Below are 16,778 nucleotides of genomic sequence, written 5' to 3'. Positions count from 1 at the left end.
GTTGTCGATTCCCAGGCTGCTCTTGACCGTCACGGGAAAGACGTGTCGGATGTGTTGTTTTCTTCTCCGAATTCGTCCAGACGTAAATGGAAGTTTGAAGCTTCAAGACCTACTAAGAGGAGATGGAACCGTGACGAACGGTCTCGTTCTTTCTCTCCCGGTTCTAGCAGTTATGAACCTTGTCCGTCGGAGGATGATTTCGACTCCGTGCCTGTGAAAAGGTCGAAGCCGAAGCCTACTGCCGAAGATCCTCCCCCTTCTACGAGTGTTATTCGTCAGCCCTCCCCTTCGGGGCCGCAAGACCCAGCTGATGTTGCTAAATCCTTTATGTCTGTCATGCAGGAACAACTTTTTACGTTAGTGCAAGCATTTAGCCGCCCTCACGCCCAGTCTGACAGACGTAAAGACGACTCGTTACCTATTAAGAAGTCTGCTTCTAAGAGAGAACGGAGTTCATCTTTAAAGAGAACTTCTCCCTCTCTACGCCCGGATGAGGAATGTGTGCTTTCGCAAGGCGATACTTCTTCTCGATACCAGGACGATACGGTTTCTCGTTCTCGATACCGAGGCGATACTTTATCGAACGATGCTGCTTCTCGTTCTCGATGCCAAGACGATACCGCCTCCCGTTCACGATACCAGCACGATACCTCCTCTCGTTCGCTTCGCCACGACAATACCTCCTCTCGTTCTCTACGCCACGACGATACCTCCTCTCGTTCACGACGCCACGACGATACCGACCCTAGTTCTCGACGCCATGACGATACCGCCTCTCGTTCACGACGCCATGACGATACCGCCTCTCGTTCTCGACGCCTGGACGATACCGCCTCTCGCTCTCGACATCAGAACGACTCTGCCTCTCGTTCTCGGTGCCAGGGCGATACCAGCCTGCCTCTTCGGGACGATACTGCCTCTCGTTCCAAGGATTCTTCTAGCGCTGGACTCCAGGATGCAACCCGTCTTTGCAGGACGATGCCTTTGATTTGCCCTTGTCGGGTTCTAAGGAACCTTCTTCTCGTTCGAAGGATATTGCAGATGTGGATCAGGACCTCGAGGAGGTTTCTGATGACGATGATAATCCTGCCGACGCTGCGGGAGATTGCAAAGTTCTCTCTCGCTCCCTTCTTGAACTTTTTGGAGAGGAATTCCAACCTGCTGCCCCTCAATCTCCTCAGTCCCAATTCAACAGAAAGAAGGCCAAGAAACAGTCGGCCTTCATCAAGATGAAACTGTCTATTTCCGCAAAGAAGGCTCTTACAAAGATTGATAACTGGATGAAGGAGCGGAGACAAGCAGTTAAGACTTCCTTCTCGTTTCCACCAGCTCGTCTTGCTTCAAAAGCGGGTATGTGGTATGCAACTGGGGAACCTTTGGGTCTGGGAGTGCCTTCCTCCTCCAAGGGTGACTTCTCTGGCTTAGTGGACTCTGCTAGAAGGCATGCTCTCAACTCAGCCAAGGTCATGTGGTCGATGTCGGAGCTGGATCATCTCGTCAAAGGTATTTTTAGAGTCTTTGAGGTTTTTAGTTTTCTAGACTGGTCGCTTGGGACTCTGGCAAGGAAAACTGACCAGATGGAAGGATCTAGGGACCTTACCAGTATTATGTCCTGTATGGACAAGGCCCTCAGAGATGGGGCGAATGAGTTGGCTGCGCTGTTCTCAGCTGGGATCCTTAAGAAGAGAGCTCTGCTTTGCTCTTTTGCTTCTAGGTATGTTACCACTGCACAAAAGTCTGAGCTTCTTTACGCCCCCCTCTCTCAACATCTTTTTCCCGAGTCCCTGGTTAATGACATTACGCTTTCTCTGGCCCAAAAAGCCACCCAAGACCTTTTATCTCGTTCTGCTCGTAAGCCCTTGGCGGCCCCCCCTTCTTCGAAACGGGAGGAAAGGAGATTCCAGCAGCTCTTTCGGGGCAGGACTACTTCAAGACCAGATTTTAGAGGGAGAAGGCAAGAATCAGGACCAAGATCTACCAGGGGTTCTTTCAGGCCTCGCTCCAGAAAATGAAGTTCGTCTCCTCCAGACAGTAGGCGCAAGACTGTCAGGTTTTTGGCAGTCTTGGAAGAGGAGAGGGGCGGACACCTGGTCCCTCTCAGTCATCAAGGAAGGATACAAGATCCCCTTTCTGAAAAAACCTCCTCTCGCAGATGCTCCGCTGGCCTTAGTAGCCCTGTATTCAGATCCGGGGAAACAGAAGGCCCTAATAGACCTTGTCGACCAAATGCTAGACAAGGGAGCGATAGAACCGGTTCGGGATCTATCCTCCCCAGGCTTTTACAATCGCCTGTTTCTGGTCCCCAAGAACTCGGGCGGATGGAGACCCGTCCTGGATGTCAGCTCTCTCAACGTCTTTGTGGAGAAGACAAAGTTCTCCATGGAGACGACTCAGTCGGTGCTGGCGTCAGTACGTCCAGGGGACTGGATGGTGTCCCTCGACTTGCAGGACGCGTATTTCCATGTCCCCATCCATCCGACTTCAAGGAAGTACCTGAGATTTGTAATGCAGGGCAAGTGCTTCCAATTCAGAGCTCTTTGCTTCGGTCTCAGCACGGCTCCTCAAGTCTTCACCAGGATAATGGCGAATGTGTCAGGTTGGCTGCATCAGGAGGGGATAAGGATATCCTTCTATCTGGACGATTGGCTGATTCGTTCACGATCGAGGGAGAAATGTCTAGAGGATTTACGGAAGACTTTTATGATGGCTCAAGATCTAGGCCTGGTCATCAACAGGGAGAAGTCTCAGATCAGACCGAATCAGACTATTCTCTATTTGGGGATAGTTCTGAATTCAGTTCTTTTTCGGGCTTCTCCCTCTCAGGAAAGACAGACCAAGTGTCTCGTAAAAGTCAGAACTTTCCTGGACAAGAAGAGGTGCACAGCGAAGGAGTGGATGAGTTTGCTGGGGACTCTGTCCTCCCTCGAACAGTTTGTCTCTCTGGGGAGACTCCACCTAAGGCCTCTTCAGCACTTTCTTTCGAAGACGTGGGACAGAAAGATGCAGGAAGACTCCTTTTCCTTCCCCATTCCAACAGAAGTCAAGAATCTTCTGAAGTGGTGGCTGGACCCAACCTTGTTAGGGGAAGGGATCTCCTTACACAAGAAGAACCCAGACCTAGTGTTGTTTTCAGATGCATCAGAGTCAGGCTGGGGGGCAACACTAGGAAGCAAGGAGGTCTCAGGCTATTGGGAAGGAATTCAGCTGGGATGGCACATCAACAACAAGGAGCTGATGGCCATTTTTCTGGGGCTAAAGGCCTTCAAGGACTTGGTGTCTGGGAAGATTGTGGAGGTCAACTCAGACAACACCACAGCTCTTGCTTACATCAGGAAGCAAGGAGGGACTCACTCTCTGTCTCTGTTCGAGACAGCAAGAGAGCTCCTTCTTTGGGCGAAGGAGATCAGGATAAGCCTGCTGACGAGGTTTGTTCAGGGACAGAAGAATGTGAGGGCGGACATGCTCAGCAGGAAAGGGCAGGTCCTTCCCACAGAATGGACCCTCAACCAACAGGTCTGTCAGAGTCTCTGGAGGCTGTGGGGGAGACCCCTCATCGATCTTTTCGCCTCCAACTTATCCAAGAGGATCCCCATCTATTGCTCCGTAGTTCCGAACAAGGAGGCAATAGCAGTAGACGCCTTTTTGATGGATTGGACGGGGATGGACACTTATGCTTTTCCCCCGTTCAAGATCATCAATCTGGTAGTCAGGAAATTCGCTCTCCTCGATTCGGGACGAATGATCCTGATAGCTCCGTTCTGGCCGATGAGGGAATGGTTCACGGATGTGGTGGACTTGTTGATGGACTTTCCAAGAAGCCTCCTTGCAAGTCCAAATCTGCTCAGACAACCCCACTTCGAGAGATATCATCAAAACCCCCTCGCTCAATCTGACTGCCTTCAGACTATCGAGAAGCTCGCCAGATCGAGAGGCTTTTCAGCGCAAGCTGCGAAAGCTATCGCCAGAGCGAGGAGGGTCTCTTTGCAGAGGGTCTACCAGTCCAAGTGGGAGACTTTTAGAGCTTGGTGTAGGAAGCACAAGATTTCCTCATCCACTACCTCTGTGAGCCAGATTGTGGATTTCTTGTTGTACCTCAGGCAGGACGCTAAGCTAGCTGTGTCCACTATCAAGGAGTACAAAAGTATGCTCTCTTCTGTCTGTCGGCATAGAGGCTTGGACTTGTCTCGCGATAAGGACTTACATGACCTCTCGAAGTCTTTTGAGACGACCAAGCAGACCCAATTAAAGCCCCCTTCTTGGAACCTTGATGTGGTTCTTAAATTTCTGTGCACCAAGAGATTTGAGCCCATCTCACAGGCTCCCCTTAGGGAGGTTACCAAGAAAACCCTCTTTCTTTTGGCCTTAGCAACAGCTAAAAGAGTCAGTGAAGTCCATGCAATTGAAAAACAGGTAGGCTTCAGTCTGAATGGGGCAGTTTGTGCCTTAAGATTAGACTTTCTCGCTAAGAACGAGAACCCTTCTAAGCCCTGGCCAAGGACCTTTGAGGTTCCTAACTTGACCAACCTAGTGGGTCAAGAGCAAGAGAGGCTTCTCTGTCCAGTACAAGCCCTCAAGACCTACTTGTCTCGCACGAAAAATGTGAGAGGCTCCTCTAGCTCCCTGTGGTGTTCTGTGAAGGATCCTCAGAAGGCCCTTTCCAAGAACGCTTTGTCCTTTTTCCTGAGGGAAGTGATAAGAGAAGCGCATCTCTTGTGTGAGGAGGAACACTTCGGACTTTTAAAAGTGCAAGCTCACGAAGTGAGAGCCATTGCGACCTCGCTTGCTTACCGCAAGAACATGTCGCTCCGTCAAATTATGGATGCGACATTCTGGAGGAGCAACTCTGTGTTCGCCTCTCATTACCTCAGAGAGGTGAGAGTGGATTATGAGAAATGCTATACCTTGGGCCCATACGTAGCTACGGCTTCTGTATTAGGCAAAGGAGTTACTACCTCCCCTCAACCTTAGTTTTGTATACTTGTGCGTAGGTTGGTGTTTTTATTGGTTGTCTGAGGACTTCGACTTGTGTACAGTCACCTCAGTCTAGTTAGATAATTTTTATCTACTTTGCAAATGTTAGGTGGTTGGTTTGATAAGGTTGCAGTTTTTATTTTGGGCAATAGGTAGTCCTGAAGTCTAGCCAGATTGTTGGTCTCACCCCGTTGACAGACTCGATTGAGTGTTCTCAGCACTGCAGGTCACATCCTGGCTGACACTCCTAAGGGAAAGCGACTCAAGAGGCAGGAACCTTTGAAGTCAGCTACCTTAGCAGGTAAGGAATCAAGGTGTTTATTTATCCTACAACTTTTTTGGTTGTTTCCCCAACGATGTTTACTGTTTATCACCCTCCTCCAAGTGTGTTAATCAGCTATGTATATATAACTGCCAGGTAAGTTCTATTCATAAAAATGGAGTTTTTATGATAAAACAAAGTTTTATGAATACTTACCTGGCAGTTATATATACATTCGAAGGCCCACCCACCTCCCCTCAGGAGACAGGTCGGGCATAGATGAACTGAAGAACAGAAAACGGGAATGATTCCTCCTACCACCCTTTAACGGGTGTTACCACCCAACCACCACAAGGCGGTTACCACGTTTAGAAAAATTCTGCCGAAATAGAGATTATTAGCTATGTATATATAACTGCCAGGTAAGTATTCATAAAACTTTGTTTTATCATAAAAACTCCATTTTTAAGTATTATTAATAGAATATGGCATGATCATAGTTATCCAAGTGTTTGGGAATTAGCCATTATCTTAGCCTTTTTAGCAGCAAACTTTCGACCAGTTGCATTGACATCTTGTTTATGTAAAATCATGGAGAAGATGGTCAATGCAAGACTGATGTGGTACCTTGAAAAGAAGGGTATTTTATCACCTATTCAGTGAGGATTTAGAAAAATGCATGCAACGACTGATGTGTTGATACGACTCGAGTCCTCTATTTGTGAAGCCTTTGCTTCCAAACAGCACCATGTAACAGTCTTTTTTGACCTTGAAAAGGCATATGATACTACATGGAGATATGGTATACTCAAAACCATTCATGAATTTGGATTAAGAGGAGAGCTACCACTGTTTATCCAGTCAATTTTTTTACATACAGTTTTTCAAATGAGAGTGGGGGATACTCTATCAGAGTAAATATCAGGAAGAAGGAGTTCCTCAGGGTAGTGTGCTGAGTGTATCCCTGTTTGCATTAGCAAGTAATGGGATATCCTCGGTCATTCCCCGGGATGTTCTCTCAACACTATTTGTGGATGATCTCTCCATATCATTTGCTGGAGCTAGAATGGCAATGGTTGAGAGAAAACTACAACTCGTAATTGACAAAATTATTCAGTGGGCTGATATGAATAGGTTTAAGTTTTCAACAAGCAAATCTACTATTGTCCATTTCTGTCATATCCAGAGCGTACATCCAGACCCGGATACAGTATATACATGGAAGGACAACGGATCCCATGTGTAGGGGAAGCTAAATTTTTAGCATTGATCTTCGATTGTTGCTTGACCTGGGTCCCACACTTAAGGTATTAAAAGCTAAATGTCTTGAGACTCAGTCTTTTAAAAGTATTGTCCCATACATCATAGGGGGCAGACTGTAAAACTATTTTAAAATTATACAAGTCCTTAATTTTTTCCAAAATTAGTTATGGGTGTGAAATATACTCCTCAGCCACTCCAAGCCGATAAAAGATATTAGATTCAATACATCATGCTGGTATTAGATTGTCCAGAGAAGCGTTTAGAACCTCACCTATCCCAAGTCTCCTTGATGCTGGAGAGTTACCTCTAGACCATTACCAAATGTCTTCTATTATTCGGTATTGTTTTAGGTTACAAAGACTCCCTAACTCTTTAGCCTTTCATACTGGAAGCCTTGTAAGGAACTCAACATACTTTGAGTTGCACCCAAAATCTCCTCAACCTTATGGCTTTCAGGTGAAACAATTATTAAACAGTCTTCATATAATTAGAGGTAAGGTGCTTCCATATAAGATATCATCAACTCCTCCGTGGAAATTACCAGGGGTATCTTTTTGTAAATATTTTATTGGTGTTAAAAAAAATATGACTGAATTAGAAGCTAGGTCTCTTTTTATGGAACATGTTGAAGAACTTAGGGAATCAACTTTTATATATATTGATGGCTCCAAATCTGATGCTGGCATTGGATTTGGAGTATATAGTAGTTCTTTTAACTGTAGAGGGGCACTTCCTCCAATATCTTCCATATTTACTGCTGAATTATATGGCATACTAACCGCTACTTAGAAAATAGTATTAAAAGAGGAGGGCAATTTTACCATTTTTAGTGATTCAAGAAGTGTCTTTCAAGCTTTAAAAACTTTTAATACAAGTAACCCTTTAGTTTTAAAGATTTTACAGTGGCTTTTGCCTATTGTCCTAAAAGGTATAACAGTTCGATTTTTTTGGTTCCGGCACATGTAGGTGTGTCTGGAAATGAAGAGGCAGATTCACTGGCAAAGAGTGCTGCAGCTGAGTTGCTACCAAGAAGGTCTCCCATTCTTTGTAATTAATTTTTACCAACAATTAAGAATATAATTTATAGCTGTTGGCAACAGCTTTGGGATAGTTTAACTGAAAATAAGATTAGAGAAATTGCGATTGGTATATCCCCATGGAGACATTATGGGATGCCCCGAAAATGGGAGACTACTCTTTGTTGTCTCTGCATTGGTCACACTAGGATGACACATGAATTTCTGCTGGCTAGCCAACACCAACCATATTGCGACGACTGTTTGATACCCTTGACATTGAGTCATTTGTTGACTGGATGCTCCACTTATAGCACAGAAAGAAATAGATATCTGTTTGAGGCTCGGAGTGAAGAGGACAGGTTCATCCTTGCCAAGATCCTTGGACATGATGTGTCGTACAATGCTAGTAGCATTTTTAAATTTATATCAGAAGCAGGTCTTCTTAATGCTATTTAACTTTTATAACATATTTGCTTCTCTGGTTTTAATTGAATATTCTTTTAATCTTTATGTATGATTAACGATATTGGCGTCAATGACCTTCAATGTCAGGATGCCAGAGAACTTTAAATCAATCAATCAATCAATCTCTTGGGGTTTCAGCATTGAAGAAATTCTGCAAGCAGACCTCCTCTGACTGCAGGTGGGTACCATTGTCCATTGTGTAACCTGATATATGTGAATGTATATTTTATGGCCACAATCTCCTTGCAAGGTAGAAGTGATCAATGTCTAGTTGTTCCGTAACCGAAATACAAACCACGCTATTTACACAGGGTTTACCTTTTAGCGCAGCTGAAATGGCGAGCCATTAGAATTTAACGAGGGTGTATTACCCCCGCGCTAGTTAGCGGGGGGGTAGGGGAGTGGTAGCTAGCTACCCCTCCCCTCCCTCACACACAGATGAATGCTCACTTTCACTTTTGGCTCGGACTGTGACAGACGTCTGTCTTGGTCCTCTCTTGGCAGCCATTGTTTGTTTTGTCTTTACTTAATCGCTTACTTTTCATTTACTCAATATATATGTAAACATGTTTTCATGTTTGTATACATATTTGAGTATAGAAATCAGTAAGTTTCCTTTTCAGATTTGTGTGTGTAGTGTACTTATCTACGTGGTGTCCTCGGCAGTTGGCCGCCACGGCGTTATGGGTGGCGATCGAGTTTGACTTATGTCTTTCTCTCTCTCTCTCTCTCTCTCTCTCTTGAGGTCGTTCACCCTTTTACTACGTGTTACTACGCCCTTGTAGCTTCCTATCCGTGTGGTGGGGGGGGGTTGCTACGCCGTACGTTTGTCTCAATTAGTTTATGAATCTATTGTATTTGTTGATTTTTCAGCTTTGTAGAACGATTCCTTTCGGGGTTTTCGTTCTTTCTTTAGTGTTCATTCATTTTTAAAATTACATAATTACATAGTTACATAATTATAATTGTTATAATTCTGTTTTGGTTACAGCTCTCCTTCCGTGAGTGTAAGTGGTTGTGAGGGCACGTGCCTGTTGTGTAATTCTTGTTTCCTTTCCCTCGGGATTCCTCTTCGGAGCCTTCCCGGGGGAATGAATGTGTACTAATGTTTTTTTGTTTTATTTTTTTACAGTTAACGATCTAGTTCGTTTCTGTAATATGGCAACGGTGTGAGCTGTCTTGTTGAGTCCTGGGGATTCGGCTGTTGCTGCCTCCCCCCTTGTGTTTTCGTCTGGGGCGTGTCTCCTTCTACTGGAAGTACTCCCGTGACGACGGACAGCTCTCCAGTTCATTTTAGAACTCTCAGGAGGCTTGCCTCCTTGGGCAGGTAACTTTCCTTCCGAGGGAAGTTTTTCATGTCCAGGCTTGAGTTTTTCCCCTTATGGAGGGTTCTCCTCTTGCCTTTTTTTTCGTGGGACTATGCTCTTGGTGCTGAGCGGTCACACCTGCAGTTTCGCTCAAGGGGCTGGGCAACTGCAGGAGCTCCTCTTCGGAGGATTGCTCCTTTTAGGTCACTGCTGACCAGTCTCTTCTACGAAGTGTTTCTCTTTCGTTCGCGAGAGAGTACACTCATAGAGACTCCTCTTCGGAGGTTTCTTCTGTTGCTGTTGGCCTCCCTCGCCTTAAGGCCACCGTCCGCCTCGTCGTAAGGGCCTCTCATCTCCCTATAAGGGTGCTTGAGGCGCCTTTTTGAATCTCCGTTTGCAGCCTACAACTCCTTTTTCTCGATCTTCCGCCTTGGTGCAAATGGACAGCAGTCTGATCTCGTCTTCCGACGGGCAACGGTCTTCCCGACGGACAACGGCCTTCCCGACGGACAGCGGTCTTCCGACGGACATCAGTCTCCCGGCGGACAACGATCCCTTCGGGGCAAAGGGTTGCCTCCCACGGGGGTTCTTCCCTTGCGTGTCAGGGTTTCCCTGCGCGCCCTTCTGCTGTGTTCTCTCCTGCTCCTGCTCAGTGTTAACGCACAGGCGCTCTTCTGCTCATCAGCGCTCTCCTGTTCGTCAGCGCTTTCATGATGATCATCCCTGCTGTTCCTGTTGGTTCCTGTTACGCGCCCTGTGCGCCCACGTTCGCCCTCGCGATCTAGAACTTCGGTTCAGGTCGGAGTCAAGGACTCTTCTTCTATACGCAGGCTTCCACGCGTAGCCTTCTGCTCGTCAGCGATCATCAGCTCGTCAGTGATCATCAGCTCACCAGCGATCATCAGCTCGCCAGCGATCATCAGCTCGCCAGCGATCATCAGCTCGCCAGCGATCATCAGCTCGCCAGCGATCATCAGCTCGCCAGCGATCATCAGCTCACCAGCGATCACCTGTCTCTCGGCGATCTCCGGATCGCCCGCGTGTGTTACAGCCGGCACGCCAACGCTCTCCAACTCTTCTGAAGGAACATGGTTCGCCAGCTACTAGCTCACCTGCGCATGCTGATCGCCATCGCGCGACCCTCAGCTGCGGATGGTGCTCGCCATCGCGCGACCCTCAGCTGCGGATGGTGCTCGCCATCGCGCGACCCTCAGCTGCGGATGGTGATCGCCATCGCGCGACCCTCAGCTGCGGATGGTGCTCGCCATCGCGCGACCCTCAGCTGCGGATGCTGCTCGCCATCGCGCGACCCTCAGCTGCGGATGGTGCTCGCCATCGCGCGACCCTCAGCTGCGGATGCTGCTCGCCATCGCGCGACCCTCAGCTGCGGATGGTGCTCGCCATCGCGCGACCCTCAGCTGCGGATGCTGCTCGCCATCGCGCGACCCTCAGCTGCGGATGGTGCTCGCCATCGCGCGACCCTCAGCTGCGGATGGTGCTCGCCATCGCGCGACCCTCAGCTGCGGATGGTGCTCGCCATCGCGCGACCCTCAGCTGCGGATGGTGCTCGCCATCGCGCGACCCTCAGCTGCGGATGGTGCTCGCCATCGCGCGACCCTCAGCTGCGGATGGTGCTCGCCATCGCGCGACCCTCAGCTGCGGATGGTGCTCGCCATCGCGCGACCCTCAGCTGCGGATGGTGCTCGCCATCGCGCGACCCTCAGCTGCGGATGGTGCTCGCCATCGCGCGACCCTCAGCTGCGGATGGTGCTCGCCATCGCGCGACCCTCAGCTGCGGATGGTGCTCGCCATCGCGCGACCCTCAGCTGCGGATGGTGCTCGCCATCGCGCGACCCTCAGCTGCGGATGGTGCTCGCCATCGCGCGACCCTCAGCTGCGGATGGTGCTCGCCATCGCGCGACCGCCCATCTGCGGATGGTGCTCGCCATCGCGCGACCGCCCATCTGCGCATGCTGCTCGCCATCGCGCGACCGCCCATCTGCGGATGGTGCTCGCCATCGCGCGACCGCCCATCTGCGCATGCTGCTCGCCATCGCGCGACCGCCCATCTGCGGATGGTGCTCGCCATCGCGCGACCGCCCATCTGCGCATGCTGCTCGCCATCGCGCGACCGCCCATCTGCGCATGCTGCTCGCCATCGCGCGACCGCCCATCTGCGCATGCTGCTCGCCATCGCGCGACCGCCCTCCTGCGCATGCTGCTCGCCATCGCGCGACCGCCCATCTGCGCATGCTGCTCGCCATCGCGCGACCGCCCATCTGCGCATGCTGCTCCCCATCGCGCGACCGCCCTCCTGCACATGCTGCTCGCGATCGCGCGACCGCCCACCTGCGCATGCTGCTCCCCATCGCACGATCGCTCACCTGTGCATGCTGCTCGACCATCGCGTCGGCATAACACAACGCGCCATCGCCAACCTGCGCGTTAGCGCTCACCAGCTCACCACCGATCGCTTGTTGATCCATATCGCCAGCGGTCTTCCTCGCCCACGCGGCAGCGCGTGTCCTCGCCATCGCGCTAACGCTTGCGTTCGCCGCCTCGGACTCGCGCTCATCCACCTGCCCACCCTCACGACCGCTCGCTCGCCCGCGCGACCGCTCGCCCGCGCGACCGCTCGCCCGCGCGACCGCTCGCCCGCGCGACCGCTCGCCCGCGCGACCGCTCGCCCGCGCGACCGCTCGCCCGCGCGACCGCTCGCCCGCGCGACCGCTCGCCCGCGCGCCCACACGCCCACGTGCCTGCACGTCCACGCTCATGCGCGTCCGCGCCCATGCTCTCCAATGTTCGCCCACGCGCGAACCAACGGTTTTCCATCACGCGGACGGATGGTGTTCCGTCGCGCGAACCTACAGTGTTTCTTCGCACAAACGTCGGCTTATTTCTTGCAGTATCCATTGCTCGTCTATGGGTTATCGTTCGCCGACCACCAGCTCTCGCCCTTCCTACCACGCTCGCCCTCCTTCTGCGCTCCTTCGCTCACCTTCGTTTGCGTTACCGCGCATGGGCGCTTCCACGTTCGCCCACGCGAAAAATCTTTGAATTACCGTCGCGCGAGCTCCAGGGCGATTGCGACCACGATTCCCAATGGGGTTTTCGCAGCATGGCCAGCCTGGCGAGTTCTTCTTGAGCGTATTTCCAGAACACGGCCTCACCCCATAAACGCAGGGCATGGCACTTGCAAGAATAGGAGAAACTTGAGGGAGATCTGAGCAACATTCCTCTTTCCTGAACCTGGTTAGCCCTTCCCTGTCATTCCCTGGAAGGATTTTTGGCGGGGGGGCTTTCCGTTCGAGATTTCTCCATCGGACAAGGGGTGACTGCTTACCCTTTCCTCTGGGAGCTTACCAGGTTCTTTCCCTCCTCGGTTACGGCCCGAGGTTTGGTTCAAGGAAGCTACAGGAAGAGCATGGGTACTTTCCTCCTCTCGAGCTCAGGCACCTTGGCCTTTCGTCGTTAAGTATCTAACTTGCGGACAAGCTCGATGTTGTACCATCTGGACGCGCTGACTGAGGGCTTCCTTCGGGTGTCTCATCTGTGGAGGTCGACGACCTCAGACACCCTTCCATCCTTGAGAAGAGTTTGTTTGTGCCCAAGGACAGAGACTTAGACAGCGGCTGTGCGGAGGAAATCGACTTCCGTTTTCACTCCTCCAAGGCGCTTTCTTCCAGACTCTGCAGGGCTCCAGCGCCCTTTTCTTTCAATCACGTCGTACTAAGTTATCGGCTACGACAACTGGGACAAGGTGTCCAATTGCAGTTTCCTCCTGTCAGGAACAGATGGCACGGGAGACTCCCCCGGGGGGGCATAGTCCTAAAAGGAGTTCACGAACTCTAGGATTGCAGGTTTTTCTCTGGGAGGATGCTTAAGGTTACTCATCCGAATGACAGCTTCCCGATGCCTATCCCCGCACAATCTCTGTGATCAGCCAAGGATATCGCGCCTGCCGTCTCTGTCAGCGAATTCAGTGTCTCTGAACCTCTATGCCATAGCGTCAGCAGAGTTGCCCGGTTGGGCAGAATGATCCATACCTTAGGCGAAGGTCTTCCTTAGGATCATCGACGGCTTCACCCCCGGCCTCCTCAGTCGATCCTTTCTTGTAAGAAAGGATCTGAGAGGGGATGTCCTTAGTCGACCTCTCAGCCCTAATCAAGTTTGTCGAACAAACTTCGGCCAGCGTAGACCAGCAGAATCGATCAGACTGGTAATGAGGCGACAGGACTCCTTAAACCCTGGATCGGAAGGACGGGTACTTTCAGTTTCCATTCCTTCCATCTTCCAGGGTGCTCGTCGAATTCAGCCTAGACTGCAAGTATTCCTGCTTATGATGCAGTGTGGCTATCCCGCCGTGGCATAGCAGGTTTGTTTCCCCAGAGAACTCTCCCTGCCTTCCTCTTGGCCGCTCAGGTGCAGGCTTCCGCCTCCTCTGCTGTTTGGAGGGCTGATCAACTCCGGTAGGCTCGGGTTCGACCTTCTTCAGCGCCGGGACAAGCTTCCGGATGCTTACCACGAGTGTGGGCTCATGGTATTTTGCTTGGAGCCTTCTCTTCCTCTGCCTCAACATCTGGAGTATCTGGCCATGATATTGAGTCAACGGCCTTACCACGTTGGAAACCCCGCTTCTCGTCCGTCCAGCGAGGTTAAGCAACGTCGGTACTTGGATGGGTGACCACCTGGGGACGCCAGATTCTGTTACCACATCCTCCGAGCCTTCCTTTCGGTTGACTGTGGCAAGACTGAGGAGAGTCGCAGTACCTGTTCTCAGTCAAGCAGAGCTTTCAGCCCTACCTTGGAACGTTTCCTAGTTCTCCTTTCCTCATTGACCCGTCTATGGTCCAAACGGTCGCCTCAGGATAAGTTCCATGTGGGGCGATCCAAGTTCCGGTGGCTTCAGGCAATGTTTAACCGGACTTCCTGGCCCTATGGGACCAGCGGAACTATTAGACCTGCAATGGGTGTTGACCTATGGAGCCTCTTGATGGTAGTGGATATTCTCGTCCTTTCCTCACATTCTTGATGCTGTTCTCGGACTCGTCAAAGGAAAGGGGGGGGCATGTTCCGGTCCAGGCCTATGGTCAAGACCTGAAGGATACCTCTCCATCATTCAGGCAGGCTTAGGGGCCTTAGTCTGGCCCCTCTGCAGATCCTACAGCTCCTGCCGAGTCGCCCCGTGCGCGTCGACTTCATGATTCTGGCGTATTCTAACCAGCAGGGGACGCATTTTCACACCTTCACATCTTGCAGTAGAGATACCGGGATGATTGAGATTCTCTCAATACCACCATCGGCTCTCTCATTCCAGGCAGGGGAATGTTCTCTCAGACTATCCGAGCAGAGCCTCGTAGAGAGAGTGTACCTGGGGGTCTTTGACCTTGGGTAACCAGCAAGTAATGGTCTGGGGGACCTGATCGCGACAGCTTGGAACCTCAAGCTTCCGCTATTCTTCCCCCCAGTCTCAGAAACCGAAACTCTGGCAAGATGCATTCCGGTGATGGTGGGACAACTTCGATGCCTGCGTCTTCCCTCCCTTTTGTCTGTGGACAATGGGTCTCAACAAGACCAGGTTGTCTGTCAACCTTTCAATGGGAGAGCTCCACTGGGACTATGCGCAGAACGGTTTCTGGACCCTCTGCTTCCCCTGACGGAACTCCCGGGAGAGCTTCTCCCACGGCGCAGACTACTCAAGCAACCACACTGCAACATCTCTCCCGAACCGGGGCGTCGCTTCGGCTTCATGCCTGGAGACACTACGCCTCCTCCTCAAGAAGAGACAACCCGCTACAGTCGCGGTACGGAGGTCGCGTCATCTGCGATAGTCATCCACAGGGGTCTCCCAGGCAAAGTGAAGAGTCTAAGGTGGTTGGTGCCGTGGGAGATATACCTCTTCCCTTGAGGCCTCTTCTCCAGCAATAACGGTCTTATTGCCTTTCGGCGGGAGGAAACTCCTTTCCGCTCTCGGCAATGAAGCCTGTCGCTCAGCCTTTCCCTGACCTTCAGGCTTAAAGGAATAACTTTTTCCTGCCCGCTGGATCTATCCTCGCTCATGCGAAGCTACGATCGTCCCTGCCCTAGTCGGAGGAAGACCTCCAACTTGGAGCATGGCTCGGACTTTTAGTCCTTTAAGAGATCTTCTCAAGACCCTTTACGACAGGCCTCGGATTGTATTCCGCCTTGGGTCTCCTGCTCACTCTGGCCACAGCCATTGTGTAAGCAATCTTCTTGGTCTCTTACGACTCCCCCCTTTCTAAGGAAGAGGGGAAGGCAACATTCAGGCTCGCTCCTGAGTTGTTGGCTATACTCAGAATCTGGGGGTCCCGGCCCTTCGGTCCGATTCATTCAAGATTTCGAGTCTCCATTCTGTATCTGATGTCCCAAGACCTTCTCTTTCTTGCCAATAAAGGAATCGAGAGGTTAGCGCTGCGAACAGCTGCAGTTTGTCCTCAGTTGCAGCCGATTTGGGAGCACAAGGAGGACATGGGGGAGAGTCACCAGTATACCTCTTCAGCCCGGACTCAAGGACATTCATCTCGACCTGTCTCCAGACCCTCCCCCGTCACGTCGCCCTACAGCACGATGTTGGATACATCGCAACGTCCCTCGCCTTCGAGTAATACTACTCTGTGACGCAGGTGCTACAAGCTGGAGTCTGGAAGCGTCTAATGACCTTCGCAGCCCGCTTCCTGCAGGGCGTGACCCACAGGAGTCTCGATACGTTTTCTATCGCTCTGTGGTGGCTACACAACAGCTGGTCTAACCTCAGGCTCCTTTTTGGACAGGTAGCAGAAGGTTGAGGGCATTTTTATCAGGTTTTAGTCTGCATGAACGAAAGAAGTATGTCTGGCCCTTTCTTCTTTCTTCATCATCCCCTCTACGGGGAAGCAGCATCCTGGTCTCTGCATAGCTGACCTCGAACCTCTGCAGGTAAACCATGCTTCCTTGTGTTCCGAGTATTGAGTCAATACTGTCGCGTCCCCCATACCCTGACGAGGTGGTATTGGGAACGTCCTAACCCAGAGTTCCTTCTGGAACTCCAGGTCAACTGCCTAGGACGGGTCACACTTCTTCCTTCACACACAAGCTTACGTAGGCCACATGGTTCCTTGCGAAGCAAGGAACTTGTGAGGTGCAGGGACTCCTTTTATCGAGTGCTACTCACTCGGATTCTGAGTCCCCGGGTAAAGCCAAAGCCAGTATGGCTGGGGACTTTCCACCCTACCTAAGGGATAAGTCACCCTGTGTAAATAGCGTGGTTTGTATTTCGGTTACGGAACAAATGACAAATTCGAAGATAATTTGTATTTTTCCTAACCATACAAACCTTAGCTATTTACACACATTTGCCTGCCAGCCCTGTCCCCCAAGACAAGTCCTACCTCTAAGTGAAAGTGAGCATTCATCTGTGTGTGAGGGAGGGGAGGGGTAGCTAGCTACCACTCCCCTACCCCCCCCCCCCCGCTAACTAGCGCGGGGGTA

At 51.0% G+C, this 16,778-nt stretch overlaps 1 protein-coding gene across 4 annotated transcripts in view; it reads left to right on the top strand.

Annotated features, from left to right (window-relative positions):
* The window catches only part of LOC137618893 (trans-Golgi network integral membrane protein 1-like), a 158,246-nt gene that overhangs the window by 38,178 nt on the left and 103,290 nt on the right, over window positions 1-16,778 (top strand). The window lies entirely within an intron of this gene.

The sequence above is a fragment of the Palaemon carinicauda genome, chromosome 2 (assembly GCF_036898095.1).
Source record: "Palaemon carinicauda isolate YSFRI2023 chromosome 2, ASM3689809v2, whole genome shotgun sequence".
Classification (NCBI taxonomy): domain Eukaryota; kingdom Metazoa; phylum Arthropoda; class Malacostraca; order Decapoda; family Palaemonidae; genus Palaemon; species Palaemon carinicauda.
Note: the sequence above shows the minus strand (reverse complement) of the source record. Positions and strands in the feature narration are given on the sequence as shown.